Here is a 12979-nt window from a genome sequence, read left to right as displayed (position 1 = left end):
AAGTAGCTCTGCATTAAAGCGTGACAGTTTTCCTTCAAGGCCTTCCTATAATATATTTTGTTGTGGCCCTATATATATACTCAAAGACACAAAAGCAATACTTTGGATGCACTGTGGTAAAAAAAAAAAGCTTTGAATAGGCTTTTGACAGGCGCTTTAGAACCAAAGCATGAACAAAAAACACTGAAGTTCAAATGCAGGAGCCAAAAGCAACAAACACTAAATTGGAAATGGATCAGGCTTAAAACAGATAGCGATTCAATAAAAAATGAATCGGGGGGGTATACAGCACCAATTATTAGGTCTACCCCCTGGATGCAAAGACAAAAAGATCTCTTTGCCTCTATGCTATACTTTATTCTTCCATCAGTTGTCTTAATATTTGTATAGTGAAAGGGAATCTAATGATAGTTTGGCATCATGAAACTCCACTGGCAAGACTCAATTTTTAAAATTTTTTTTTACATTAATGTTTTTTGATTGTTTGTAATTTCCTTCTATTGCAAAACCACAAATTTTCCTGCTACACTTACTTAAAACTGAACAGTGGAAAAGGGTCATGATTAAGATTAGTTTACAAAGAGCCCAGTATTTGTATTTGTATCTGTATTTGTTGAGGCAGCAAAAATTATTTGTATCTGTATTTGTATTCGAATAAAAGTGGAAAGAGACTTAAAAATCCTGTTTTTGTATTTATTACGCTTTTAATTTTAGAAAATTAAAGTGTTAGGTCCCCACACCAGGTCTCGAACTGTCTCCCAGATCATAGACGACTGCGTTGACTACTGAGCTAAAACTTTTACTCATGGACTCATTGCAGGCAGACCTTTGAGTATTTATACACCCATAACTTCAAAGTTATGATTCTTGCTTTGCACTTTTAATTTATTGCCTATTTTTTACAACCTAACTTTGTGGAAAGGAGAAGGGGAACAACAGGTGATGGAGAGTCCCTTGGGAACTGGTATTTGACATTTTTCCTCCCAAAAACAAATAATTTTTCAAATATTTGTATGAAACAAATATTCGTATAAAACCCACTATTTGTGCTTTGCCGAATAATATATTTGTATTCGGGCACATTCCTAGGCTCTAGTTTTCCACATGTAAGCACAGCTGCAGCAACCTAACTTACAGTATGTTGTGATATATATATGGTTGAAGTAACTCCCCCCCCCCCCCCCCCCGAATGAAACACAACAGATTCATCCTATTTGACAGAATTCAACTTCAGTGTGCTGAAGTGAAACACAAGAAATATCCCAGCTCACTTAAGGTGACAAACAAAAGGCACAGTCCATTAGAAAACAGCATGCAGAGAGACATACTGCTGCATTAACAAATGTAATCGTATTGAGCAGCGCATGTATTTTTCTTTTTTTTTTTTCGTGCCACTGCTTCATAAGGCCGCAGTCACGCAGCGGCAATCATATCACAAGACAAAATGAATTTGAAGAGCTCGCTGTGTGTATCTGCCTTCCACGCTGCCTTAACTTCTGTTCTGCCTCTTCACTGCCAGGAGAATTAAACCACAGTGTGCAGTAATGGCAAAAAGTGAAAACAGTCCCCATTAAATGTGATAATAAGCTGTGTAATAAAACCATGTTCGGGAAAAAAAGAAAAAAAAATGGCAATACATGTGTTGTTCGAGTTGATGTATTAGTTCAGGTAGCAATTTGTTTCTGCAATGCTGTTTTTAATGGATTTTTTTTGGAGTGTAGGACTTCTGGAAGCGAAGGTGCATTAAAAACAGATAGTATGAGCTTTGAACTGGGACATTAGTGGGTTAGGGTTATGGTTAGGGCTATGGTTAGGGTTAGGGTTAGGGGTTAGGGTTAAGGGTTAGGGGTTAGGGGTTAGGGGGTTAGGGGGTTAGGGTTAGGGTCAGGGTTAGGGTTAGGGTTAGGGGTTAGGGGGTTAGGGGTTTAGGGTTAGGGCCAGGGTTAGGGTTAGGGTTAGGGTTAGGAAGCCTTTTGACATAAAACACCAAAACAGTCCTCGTTCATAGAGATGAGGTTTATGTAATTGTTGGAAACAGAGGAAGAAAAGTGGGGTTAAAAGGACATGTCATGTGGCCTACAAGCCTTGACCCCTCCCACCCCCACATCCATCTGGACCTGAGCGCTCCAGCTTAAACTTTTCCATTGACCAAAATCTGTCACACAGCCATTTCTCTACTGTCTTTTTTTTTTTTTTTTTTTTTTTTTTATTGCCTGAAACGCAGGCTGCAATGACAGTCATCTCAGAATGTCATCTAAGCGAACAATTAACAGAGCAGCAAAAATGTGAGGTCAGATATAATTAACATATGTGCTGCTCAGCTATAATTGCTCAAGTCTAAAGCAAGTAATAAAATCATTCAAAGTGAGCCATGCAGACAATGATTGACTGAGTTTTTCACACACATCTGCATGAGAGGGGGGAGCTGGTACGCTTTGCACCTCTCCGTCACACCACCCCTGGGATTGCAAACGCATATTCACTGCACACACACACACACACATATACACACAGAGCTGAGAAGCATTAGACGCTCTGCTTGTAATCGTCTGGCAGGAATAGCTAATATCGAGGGGGATGCTACGTGCACTCGAAGGAGAAATGGCGTTCACTCCTTCGCCTTCTTTCTTTATTCTCAGGAATCACAGAAGTTCAGTCACATGCTTAAGGTGCTGCTAATTGACGGCGCAGAGAGATCCGCTCATTATGATACATGCGTCGGGGCCAGCCTGTCAGACAGAAGGGAGGTGGAAGGGAGCGGCGTTACTGTAAGCGAGTGGCAGGAGCATTATCAGTCTATATTTCACAGGTGTCAGCGGGGACTTGTCCCCGTTTCGTCCTCTGGGTGTCATTTATTAAATGGAAGAATGAAAGGGATGTTTAAGGTAGAAATACAGGCCTGCTTGGACAAGGGATTATACATTGTTACAGGAGGAAAAATTACATTTGAACCTCGGATACAAAAATCCAGGCTCCAGGGTGTTTCATTAATTTATTTTCCTAACAGCTACTCATGGTCCCATGTACCCAGCGTGGTTAAGGGTAGAAGGTGAAGAAGAATTACCCTGCGAGGCAGCTGGATTCGCGAAATCATGCGAGAATCCATCTTGTCAGGCTTCAAGTTATGTCACTTGTGTCGGTGGTTAGGACCAATCAGCGTCGTGAATCCAGCTGCCGTGATAGACAGATGGTTCATCCAATCACGTGCCAAGTATATATTTTTTTTGAAAGTGCCTGCCCCTTTTTCAAACAGTTTCCATAGATGACTTCTCAGATGGTTCTGTGTAACAAACCATCTGGCACGTCAGGTTAAAAGAAAAACACACCAGACAGGTTTCTATAGAAACCAACCAGGCTAAGGGCTCAGGCACACCAGCATTTGTAAAACTGACATTTTGGATGACATTAATGCATTTCAATTGAAACTGTTTCGTTTGTGTTTGCTTTGCTTTCTTATAAAATACATCTATTTCATGAAACCGAGCAGTTGACCAAGTGCAAACACCTCTGAGCTTCGAGGGTCCAAAATAGAGGAAGCCATCATTTTAGCTGTGTGCACCATCTATTTTATGAGTCCTTTAAATCAAATGATGAAATATGTTGTTTGTAACAGCCCACCAGAAAATACACAGAAGCATTTTCTGATCTGACACCTCTATCAGCAGGACAACAGCCTCCAAAACTGTTGCATTTGGTTAAGTTTTCAAAAAACAACTTATTAGAGTTGGGGGAGAATGTGGTTTGAGTTCAAATAATAACTTGTTTAGAGAATGACTGTCATTGGAAACCAATGGCGACTGAAGGTGTGGAAGTGTGCAGCAAACCCATTCAATCACTCCTAGCTAACAACGTCATGCTACCGCGTCCTTTGGTTCCTGACTGACAAGAATAAAACATCCGATGACCACTAGAGGGCTTTATCGCTTGAACGTTAACATAATGACGTCCGGCACTCTTGCTAATGCTCTGCCAAGTCAGAAGCAACGCCAATAGATCTATTCTTCATATTCTTTTTTGCCACAAACAAAACTAGGCAAGCACAAAAAGAATTCGCAGCCCAAATGAATTCTTTCAGTTCCTATGTTCAGCACAAGGGAGGGAAAAATAAAACCAGGCACAACCAACAACCTGAAAGAAGTCTCTACTTATTTCGATGCCCAAGAGAATTCTGCTGTGCCACTTTCTGGTGTGACCAAGAATAATAAAACCCCATTCATACATTTGGGTAATGTGGAGTCTTCAGTCTACCAAACTTGCATATCCATGGGGGGGTGAGGAGGGAACTGGAGTACCATGGGGAAACCCACACAGGCATGAGGAGAGTGTACAGCCCTCCACACAGGGAGGGAGGGCCACTGAGTCCTTCCTGAGGATTTGTTTCTGTCAAATGAAGAAAGGCGCTGGCAACTTTTGACATTATGTTCTCAGCGGACCACGGATGAGGTCAGAGGCAGTACATCATCTTTTCTTTTTTTCTTTTTTTTTCCTTTTTCAATGGTAAAACACAGCTATAGAGTGCCTTGTTACAGTGTGTCTTCTTTCTCATAATAAACCAATATGCTTTCAACCTGCCTGGCTGAGGTCTTTCTGAGCAAATTCAAAACACTTCACGTGTGCTTTGTTCTTGACATTTAAAACCATATGAAAATGAAAATGGATCCCAATTAGAGCTGCAGGAAGGATAAGACCCTCTTGGTTCTCTTAGTAACTAGCTGGTTTAAACATTTCCCCCCATGAAATGCCTTGAAAATTGACCTTCTCATTCTGCGAGCGGTGATAAAAGCAGCCTTTAGTGGCCTCAGATCAAACTATTTTGATAGTCGTCTGTGAGGATGAAAATGTGGAAGTAAAAAAAAAAATAAGTCAAGGCAAAAGAGGAACATAATCAGACAGTGTACTGCTGCAGAGGTGGTGCCTTGCACTTAAATGTTCCACATACTCTCAGTAAAGAAACATGACATTAAACACTGGGTATTAATGTAAATCACAGGAGAAGGAAGGCACTAATAGCCACTTTAGGACAGATGATCATTATTGATGTGATCGTCAGCAGTTTGACATTGTGTACTGAGCAAAAATTATAGGAAATAATGTGAGTACATCACACAGAGCTACTGACATAAACACACAGCAATGCTGTAAAAGGCTAATGTGAAGGGAGGGTAGAAGAGAGGAAAAAAAAAAAGAGAAAACTATGCTATATTTAAACTTGAGGGCGCCGAGGCAGGGATGTCGGTTGGATCACCTGTTGAAAAGCATTCATTTCAACAGGGGAACAAAGGTCAGCGTCCTTGCTGGAGCTTTGATTGGCAGGCGGGGGAGCTTGATGCCCACAGCAGCAGCCCAGCGGAGCAGCCAACGGTGGCGTGTGGCTTGGCTGGGCCACATTTCTGACTCAATGCTGACTAACTGAGTGTGTCTGCTGACAGTGTGTCTGACTGATAGGATCACCCCGGGAGGCTCTTCCAGGGCCTTTACAAAGTGTCTCTGATAGGCCAGGCCCGTAGCACTGCCGCGAGGGCCCGCCGACAAATTCAATTTAAGCCTTGCTAATGCATAGCGTAATCATGGAGTGAGGTGGTGATAAATTTTTCAGCGGGGTTACCATGGGCAGCAGCAGAGGAAGAGAGCTCTGTGTAGAATCCGAGATGGCAAAGAGAGGAGAGAGGCGGCGGTAGCAGAAGAGAGAGGGAAAAATAGCCGAGTGTGACCTCAGCGCCGTGCTGAAAAATCCTGCGCTCAAAAGCCAAGGACTCGTATGAAAGAACAACAATAACACGCCATTATGAGATGTAACATTTTGCGACGACCTGCGTTTCCAGGGGGAAATTTGAAAGAAAAGCAATTTCACATTAAACTATCTGACACAATGCAGGTCTGTGGAGTAGAAGGAGGGGGTAGCGGATGAACAGGGCAGGCAGATAGCGAGGAGAGAGTGTGTATGTGTATGTGTGTATGTGAACAGTTGGAGGGTTGGTGGTGGCGATGGTGGGTAGGGGTGGAAGGGGGGGAGGGGGGGGGGGGGGTGTTCAGGAGCTTCCCAACAGCCATTGGCCAACTGGAGCGAGACACACACATCCCCTCCGCCGAGTTAAAATGGATGGATTGGATGAAATTTCAAAGCCTCCCCTGCAGACACATACTCTGCTTTGCACACATCAGCACTGAGATGTTGAAATATTCGACTCCGCTCCGTTCCAGCCTGGTTCCCCTCTCCTGTAACGCTGGTATCAGACATGGGTTTTTTTTTTTTTTGCTGTGATTAATGAGAAAACCAAACCCAAAGAAAACGGCTCTCCACGCATATATGTGTGTGTGTGTGTGCATATGAACACTCTTTACACCCAGTCTAAACGCCACCCCCCACCCCCTTTCTTCCCCATGATGCAAAAAAAAAAACTATCCTTAATTAAAAACTGTGTCTCTGAGTCGTATATTTCCCATGATTACTTGCTGCAGGCGGTACAAGAAAGCGAAAGTCACTGCGAGATAAGAAGGGAAGTGGCTGACATTCACCTATTAAACTCCATTCACTTATTATGACCAACAATGCTGCTCTGATTAACCGGCACATTTACATCGTTCTAAGACACAGTGGAGAAGAAGAGTAACTCTGCTGCCCTTGTACAGACAATACGGAGCCCTCAGAGCTGCAGCGTGTTCAGCTCTCCCTCCTCCGCTTTTATTTCCTGACTTGACAGCCTTGATTTGACCACTCGCCTCCTTTTCTTTAGGAGTATCTCTCACACGAAAAAACATCTGGACGGCCAATGTCACATCAGTCCGTGCTTATAAAAACAAAAGCAGAAGAATTTTACTCTGAAATACTAAATCGAGTGATAATTCTGAGATCTCTTCCTCTTTTTTTTTTTTTTTGTTGATGATGATTTTTTTTTCTTGTTTTTATGTTTTTTTTTTTTTATGTTAGCAACATCTTTGTTGCTAAGCAGTCGTTGCTGTGGTGATTTTGCACTGCACTTCCCAGAGATCACAAGTCAGTCAAGAGTGTGGCCGGCACTGTGACGTCTTCCCTGGTGAATCTGATGAAAGGGAACTTTTTTTTTTTTTCCTTTTTCTTATGCAAGTTGAATGGCTCACACCCAATTATTTTTCAATTTATTCCACATGCACTGGAAGCATGGAACACATCACTTCATCATCATCATCAAACGACTAACCGGCATTTGTAAAAGCTGTGTAGTTATCAGCGATGTAAAGTACCGAAACTGCAAACGTATTCACATACACACACGTCTCAGATTTCTGACTTTAAGGCATAGCATGATGTCATACCTTCCGGAGAGATTGATATGAGTAAATTGCTTGACTTGCTGACACATCTGGAAGGCTTTTTTTTTTTTTTTTCTATTTCTTCCTGTCCAGAGATCTCTAACATCAGAGGGAGTCAGGTTCACCTATCGACTGGTCTTCCACCACCATCCCCCCCAGCCGCCTCCCCCAGTCGTCTACTGGTATATGTACTCAGACGCACCTCCAGAATCACTGTCACCCTCACTGAGTAATTACAGCGATTAATGCACAGACGGAGCTCGCCTCTGGCTCTGGACACTCTATCAAGACGCGTGCGGTAATGGATGAAAGTACAATCTTAATAGAGAATCCATAGTGCCTAAACCTAGAAAAAAAAAACAAAAAAAAAAAAACATATACCTTTTTGATCAAGACTGCCTTTACCCACAATCCTCTTGGGGGAGATCGTTTACCAGCCTAGAAACAAGAGAGAAAGCGGTCAGGTTCTTTCGCCCTTGTCGTTGCGCTCGCGCTGACCTCTAAAAATGGACAACAAAGATCATATCACGAAACCAATACTAGCGTCAACGGCCTTTGCACAAATTGATTTAGCCACCCAGAACTCACTCCCATCTCAATGAGGTGGCAGGATGCTCACAGCATATATCACTGTCACACAAGCACCCTCTAGTGAAATGTGATTTTTATCTTTATGAGCTTTTTTTTTTTTTTTTTTTCCCCCTCCTTTTGCGTTACAGCATGTAGCGGGTTGTGATAAGTGATGAGAAATAAAGGGGTTGGCACATTACGCTAATACAGGTGCTCCAAGCGCATATGGGTGCTATCACACAGGGAGAATGACATTGTTGTGGTCCTGTGCATTTTGAAAGTGGCTGGCGAGGCAGCAGGGGGGCCCTGTGGTATATGGCTCATAGATCACTAATGTGTGGGTGAGAGTTGTCACCAGCCAGCGCCTGGCTGCGAAGCACAACATAGTTTATGGCGCACAACTGCTAGACGTAAGCATGAATCGTGGCCCAGGCAACAATGAGGAAAAGCGCACTAAAAATAGATAAGCTTTTTTTTTTTTTTTTTTTGCGCTCGCCCCAGAAACAATGGCTCCTTTTGATTTTTCATGTGTTCAAACGGTGGTATACAAAGGATAAAGAGGAGCATAGAGTATAATGTCTGCGCTTGTAGTAAAAGATCAGAATAAATACAGCTGAGTAGGCCCACGCTAACCTGAAACGCACCCTGGGTGGAAGGCTGGAACGACACGATAAATGTTGCACTTTCAAGTGTGTTAAATGCACTAAGATTTAGGCTTTCTCCCTTTCCAACTGACAACCTCTGTTACACAGTTAATTACAGCCAAGTGCAACTCAGCGCTGTGTCAATTATCATCTGCTTTAGCTCTCTCCCAATGGATATTTTTACTGCCTGGGTTTCACTGCTAAAGTTTCTACCTTCTTTTATTGCTATTCTGCCCAGGTCTTGAAGCTGAATTACATTCGGTAGACAGAGCTGTAAAAACAGAAGGGATTTAAGGATTCAGATTGGTGGAGGGTAACCTAATCTTCCGTAATTGGGGGAATGGTTCTCATTTATATCAGCCTACTTTAGAAAGCAAGCTCATTGGCAAGCTGGTATCATCCCAGGCGTTTTACTCTGCCGATTCATTTTCATAAAGGCCGAGGAAAGGGAGGTGGGGCGCCACGGCCACGAGCACACATATTAGACGTAATCATCATTAATCAAAACACTACTCTTACTTAGCGGGTCGTGGAAATCAACATACACACAACAGAAACAATAGCACAAAGATCCCTCATGTGCTGGTTTTTTTTTTTTTTTTTTTTTTTTGCCTGAGCCGGCGTGCTGCTGCTGGAGTGTGCTGTGAAATAACACATTCTGGGCTGCGTTGTCTCAAAATGGAACTAAAATGGTAATCCTCTGCCAGGCGAAGCGTTCTCGCCTCGCCAGATGCTTAGTTCTAAAATTTGCCTAATTGCCACGCTCAGATCAATCCCTTTTACTCTGCCAAATGAATCTGCGAAAGGGTGTTGCGAGCATTTTGTTGGCCCAATATGCTTTTTTCACTTGCAAAGATTTTTGTGGTTTTTTTTGTTTTTTTTCGTGACTCCCGACGAAGGCCTGCGAGAGGTTTCGGGTCTCGGTGACATATCCGCACACAGCCGGATGCATGTCCACCCCTGCTGACCTGTGTGCCCATTAGCCATGGCGTTGCAGTAAGGGGCGCAGGGCCTATCCATCTCAGCCCACACACACACACACACACACACACACACACACAGAGAGTACACCCACTCTTCATATGGCTCAGACACATGCCGTGGGCGGACTAAATGTGGCCCTTTGATCAAAGGCCAGCGTGTGGGAATGGACACTGACTTACTGACCTCCACACACACACACACACACACACACACACACACACACACACACACGCACAATATTACATATATATTAATTCATATATACACACACTATAAACTCATTACTGTGAGTGCATAAGAAGATGGCTCAGATGACGCATAGTTCAGTGGTAACGTGTTTCCTGCAGGCAAACACACACACACACACACTACAAATAAACACAAACTGAAGGTCTTTCACAATTATTAACACACACACACACACACACATATGTGAGCACAAGTGTTGAATGAGCTCATCTGTGCAGCTGCCACTGTAGTCATACAAACAAATTATGAATGGCACACACATGCTAAGCACATCTTAGCGTAGGTACGGTATGTACCAAGACATCTACAGCTCATCTTCCATCTGCACAGACAATACATCTCATATAATCATGAGACTATCAATGACTATATGATGTAAAAGTGCTCATGCCAAAAAAAATGATAAGAGCAATGTCAGTAAGAAAGGAAAGAAGACAGAGGAGAGATGCCTTTGTGTGTGTGTGTGTGTAAATATGGAAAGTGATGGATGAATCAGAAGTTTAGTCAACAGAGAGAAAAACCTTGGCTCCAGCTGCCCGGCTGTCTGATGAGCCACTCTATGCTTGTCAACATCATCCCCTATCATTCTCGCACAACTATCTACTCACAAAACCAAGACCCGCCCCCTTCATCCCTTCGGCAATTCCACCATCCTCCAAGAGGAGAAACACCTCCGAAAGCAGAACGGGTAGCTCGCAGCAGCAAGCAGCAGCAGCAAGCGGCAGCGGCGGCGGCAGCGGCAGCAGCAATCTCTCCCCCCCCCCCCCCCAAACACCCCCCCTCCTCCCCTCTTCCCTTTTGCTCTCCTCTCTATTTCTGTGCATCCTCTCTCATTCCTTTTTGTCTCCACTTCTTTTTCTACCCTTCCCGCGCTGCCGCCGCTGCATTCGGCGCGGCGGATGAAAACATAAAAGAAGGCAAAGAATAAAAAAAAAAAAAAAAACACAAGAGAGAGAGAGAGAGAGACAGAGAGAGAGAGACAAACCGTCGTTGGGGAGGCTGGAGAAGCCAAATTAGCATGAGAATACTCACAGTGTTGTTGTTGAAGGAGCGCAGGGATGGGAGCGCAGCACCGGTCCCTCCGTCAGATACAACCTGCACACACAAGATTGAAGAGGGAAAAAAAAAAGAAAACTAGGCTGTGAGAGCGGCAAAGAGAGAGGAGAGAGGGGAGAGAGGAGGAGGAGGAGGAGGAGGAGGAAGAGGAGGAGGAGGAGGAGAGAAGAGCAGAAAAAAGGAGGAGGAGGAGAAGAAGAAGAAGAAGGAGGAGGAGGGAGGGAGCAGAGCATCCAATGCACGCACCAACAGGAGCCCAAATAAAGAAATAAAGGATTCCTCAAGGAATGTGTGTGTGTGTGTTTGGCCAGTGTGTTTGTGTGTATTGTTATGAAGGGGAAGGGAGGAGGGGGGTGGGGGGGGGGGTGAAGAGGTAGGTTGTCTTTGGAAAAATATGAAACACACACACACACACACACACACACTCACATGCGGGGTTGCACTTGGGTGCGCAATCACATCTGACGGGTCTGATGTGCAGTCCACCTACCTCCTTATCGCTACCTCACTCTTCCACAGCACCGTGCTCTCTCTCTCCCTCTCTCTCTCTCTCTCTCTCTCTCTCTCACTCAGTATCTCTCTCACTCTATTGCTCACCCGCTCTCTCTCTCTCTCTCTCTCTCTGTTGCTCACACTGATGCCAGAGATTCAGCCGCTACAGGGGAGCTATCGCCCTCATCGCTGTATGCTACCAAAAGAGGGAGGGCACTGTCGGATCTCCCGTCCGCCCACTCCACCCGGCTCAACTCCACCCCCCCCCCCTCTCTTCCACACACACACATACCACATCACCACATAACTCTCCACCCTCCCCTTCACCTCCAGCTCCACCTCGAATGTACAGAGAAAGAGAATGCTTCAATTGAATGAAAACAATCCCAGTGGCATTGAGGCAATTATAGAGGCTGCTGGCGCTGTTTTCTGCTTTTTTTTTTCCCGTCCTCCCCTCCTCTTTCTCGTTCCCTCTCTGTCCTCTCTCGGGCTGGTGGAGGGTCTGTTTTCTCTCTCTTTCCGTCTCTCCGTGCCCCAGACATATGCCACTATTAATGTAGCTTCTGTCACTTCAGCTGTTTCGGTCAGATCACTTCTGTCTCTCGCTTCACGTAGAGTCCACCTCTTTACCTGCCTGCCCGCCTGCGTGGCTGCTACACCTTTCATAGCCCCAACCAAAAAGCTCACACAAAGTCTGAATCTTCAACTCCACCTCGCACAACCTGACAGCACCATTCAGCTCCAGCAGCTACAGAGAGGTAAAACATATTAATCCTCCCGGCCTTATCAGGTCTCGCACGGCACCCGCGCAGCGCCCAAACAGCGCAAATGATTCAGGAGAAATTTTAATAACTGTCTTTTAGGTGTGTGTGTGTTTTTGATGCATGCTGTTCCTGTATTTTCTTTCTTCCTGTTTTTTTTTTTTTTTTGAAAATCTTGCAGTGCATATATCACCCAAAATAAAAGAAGAGCAGTAAGTCAAACACCTCAGCCTCTAATCAGGTAGCCCTCCCTCCTTCCCCTCCACCCCCACACATCGCATCCCTCCAGCCACTACTGCACTTTATCTCCCCTCAATTAACATCTTCTGAGCGAGCCTCTATTATCTTAACCACACAGAGCAGAGGGGTCCTCCGAGGAGACGCCGTGGAGGACGGGCTGAGCTGTGGACAGAGGGCTCCCAGCCCTGCTGCCGCCGCTTCAATTCGCAGGCCTAATTAAAGCCCGAGTCTGACATGACAAACGGCGAGTGGAGGTGCAACAGAAACAAACACCGACAGAAGTGTTGCCTGTGCGGGAGCGTGTAGCCTGCAGGATTCTCTTTGTGAGGATTATCTGCCAGAAAACAGGCACGTTCACGTCAATGTCATGACAACATCATCTAAATCTCTTGACTGTTTGCTCAGTTTGATCGTGTTTATCTTCTACCTTCTGTATAGGCATCACCGCGGTGTCAAAGCATCCGCTATAAATCATTCTCCATATGAGGGAGAGACAGTGAGACAACGCCGCCTCGCTATATCTCAAGGATTCCTATAAAATACAAAAAAAGTGATACAGTTGGTTGGCGTCATGCTTATATATAGCTAATTTCTCTGTATAATACCCCCAGTGCCCTGTTTCATCTGTTTAGTTGCCCTCACCAACTTCAATTTCACCCTATGAAGCCATCAAACCACCCATTAAGCCATCAA

At 44.5% G+C, this 12979-nt stretch overlaps 1 protein-coding gene across 2 annotated transcripts in view; it reads right to left on the bottom strand.

Annotated features, from left to right (window-relative positions):
- The window catches only part of LOC121883609 (RNA binding protein fox-1 homolog 3-like), a 350329-nt gene that overhangs the window by 223712 nt on the left and 113638 nt on the right, over positions 1-12979 (bottom strand). For both annotated transcript variants that reach the window (XM_042391967.1, XM_042391968.1), the window contains 2 exons: positions 10770-10832; positions 7672-7728 (listed from right to left, as the gene is read on the bottom strand). The gene's annotated coding sequence lies outside the window, so the exon portion shown is untranslated. The remainder of the gene's footprint in view (positions 1-7671; positions 7729-10769; positions 10833-12979) is intronic.

Source organism: Thunnus maccoyii, chromosome 18 (genome assembly GCF_910596095.1).
Source record: "Thunnus maccoyii chromosome 18, fThuMac1.1, whole genome shotgun sequence".
Classification (NCBI taxonomy): Eukaryota; Metazoa; Chordata; class Actinopteri; order Scombriformes; family Scombridae; genus Thunnus; species Thunnus maccoyii.
Note: the sequence above shows the minus strand (reverse complement) of the source record. Positions and strands in the feature narration are given on the sequence as shown.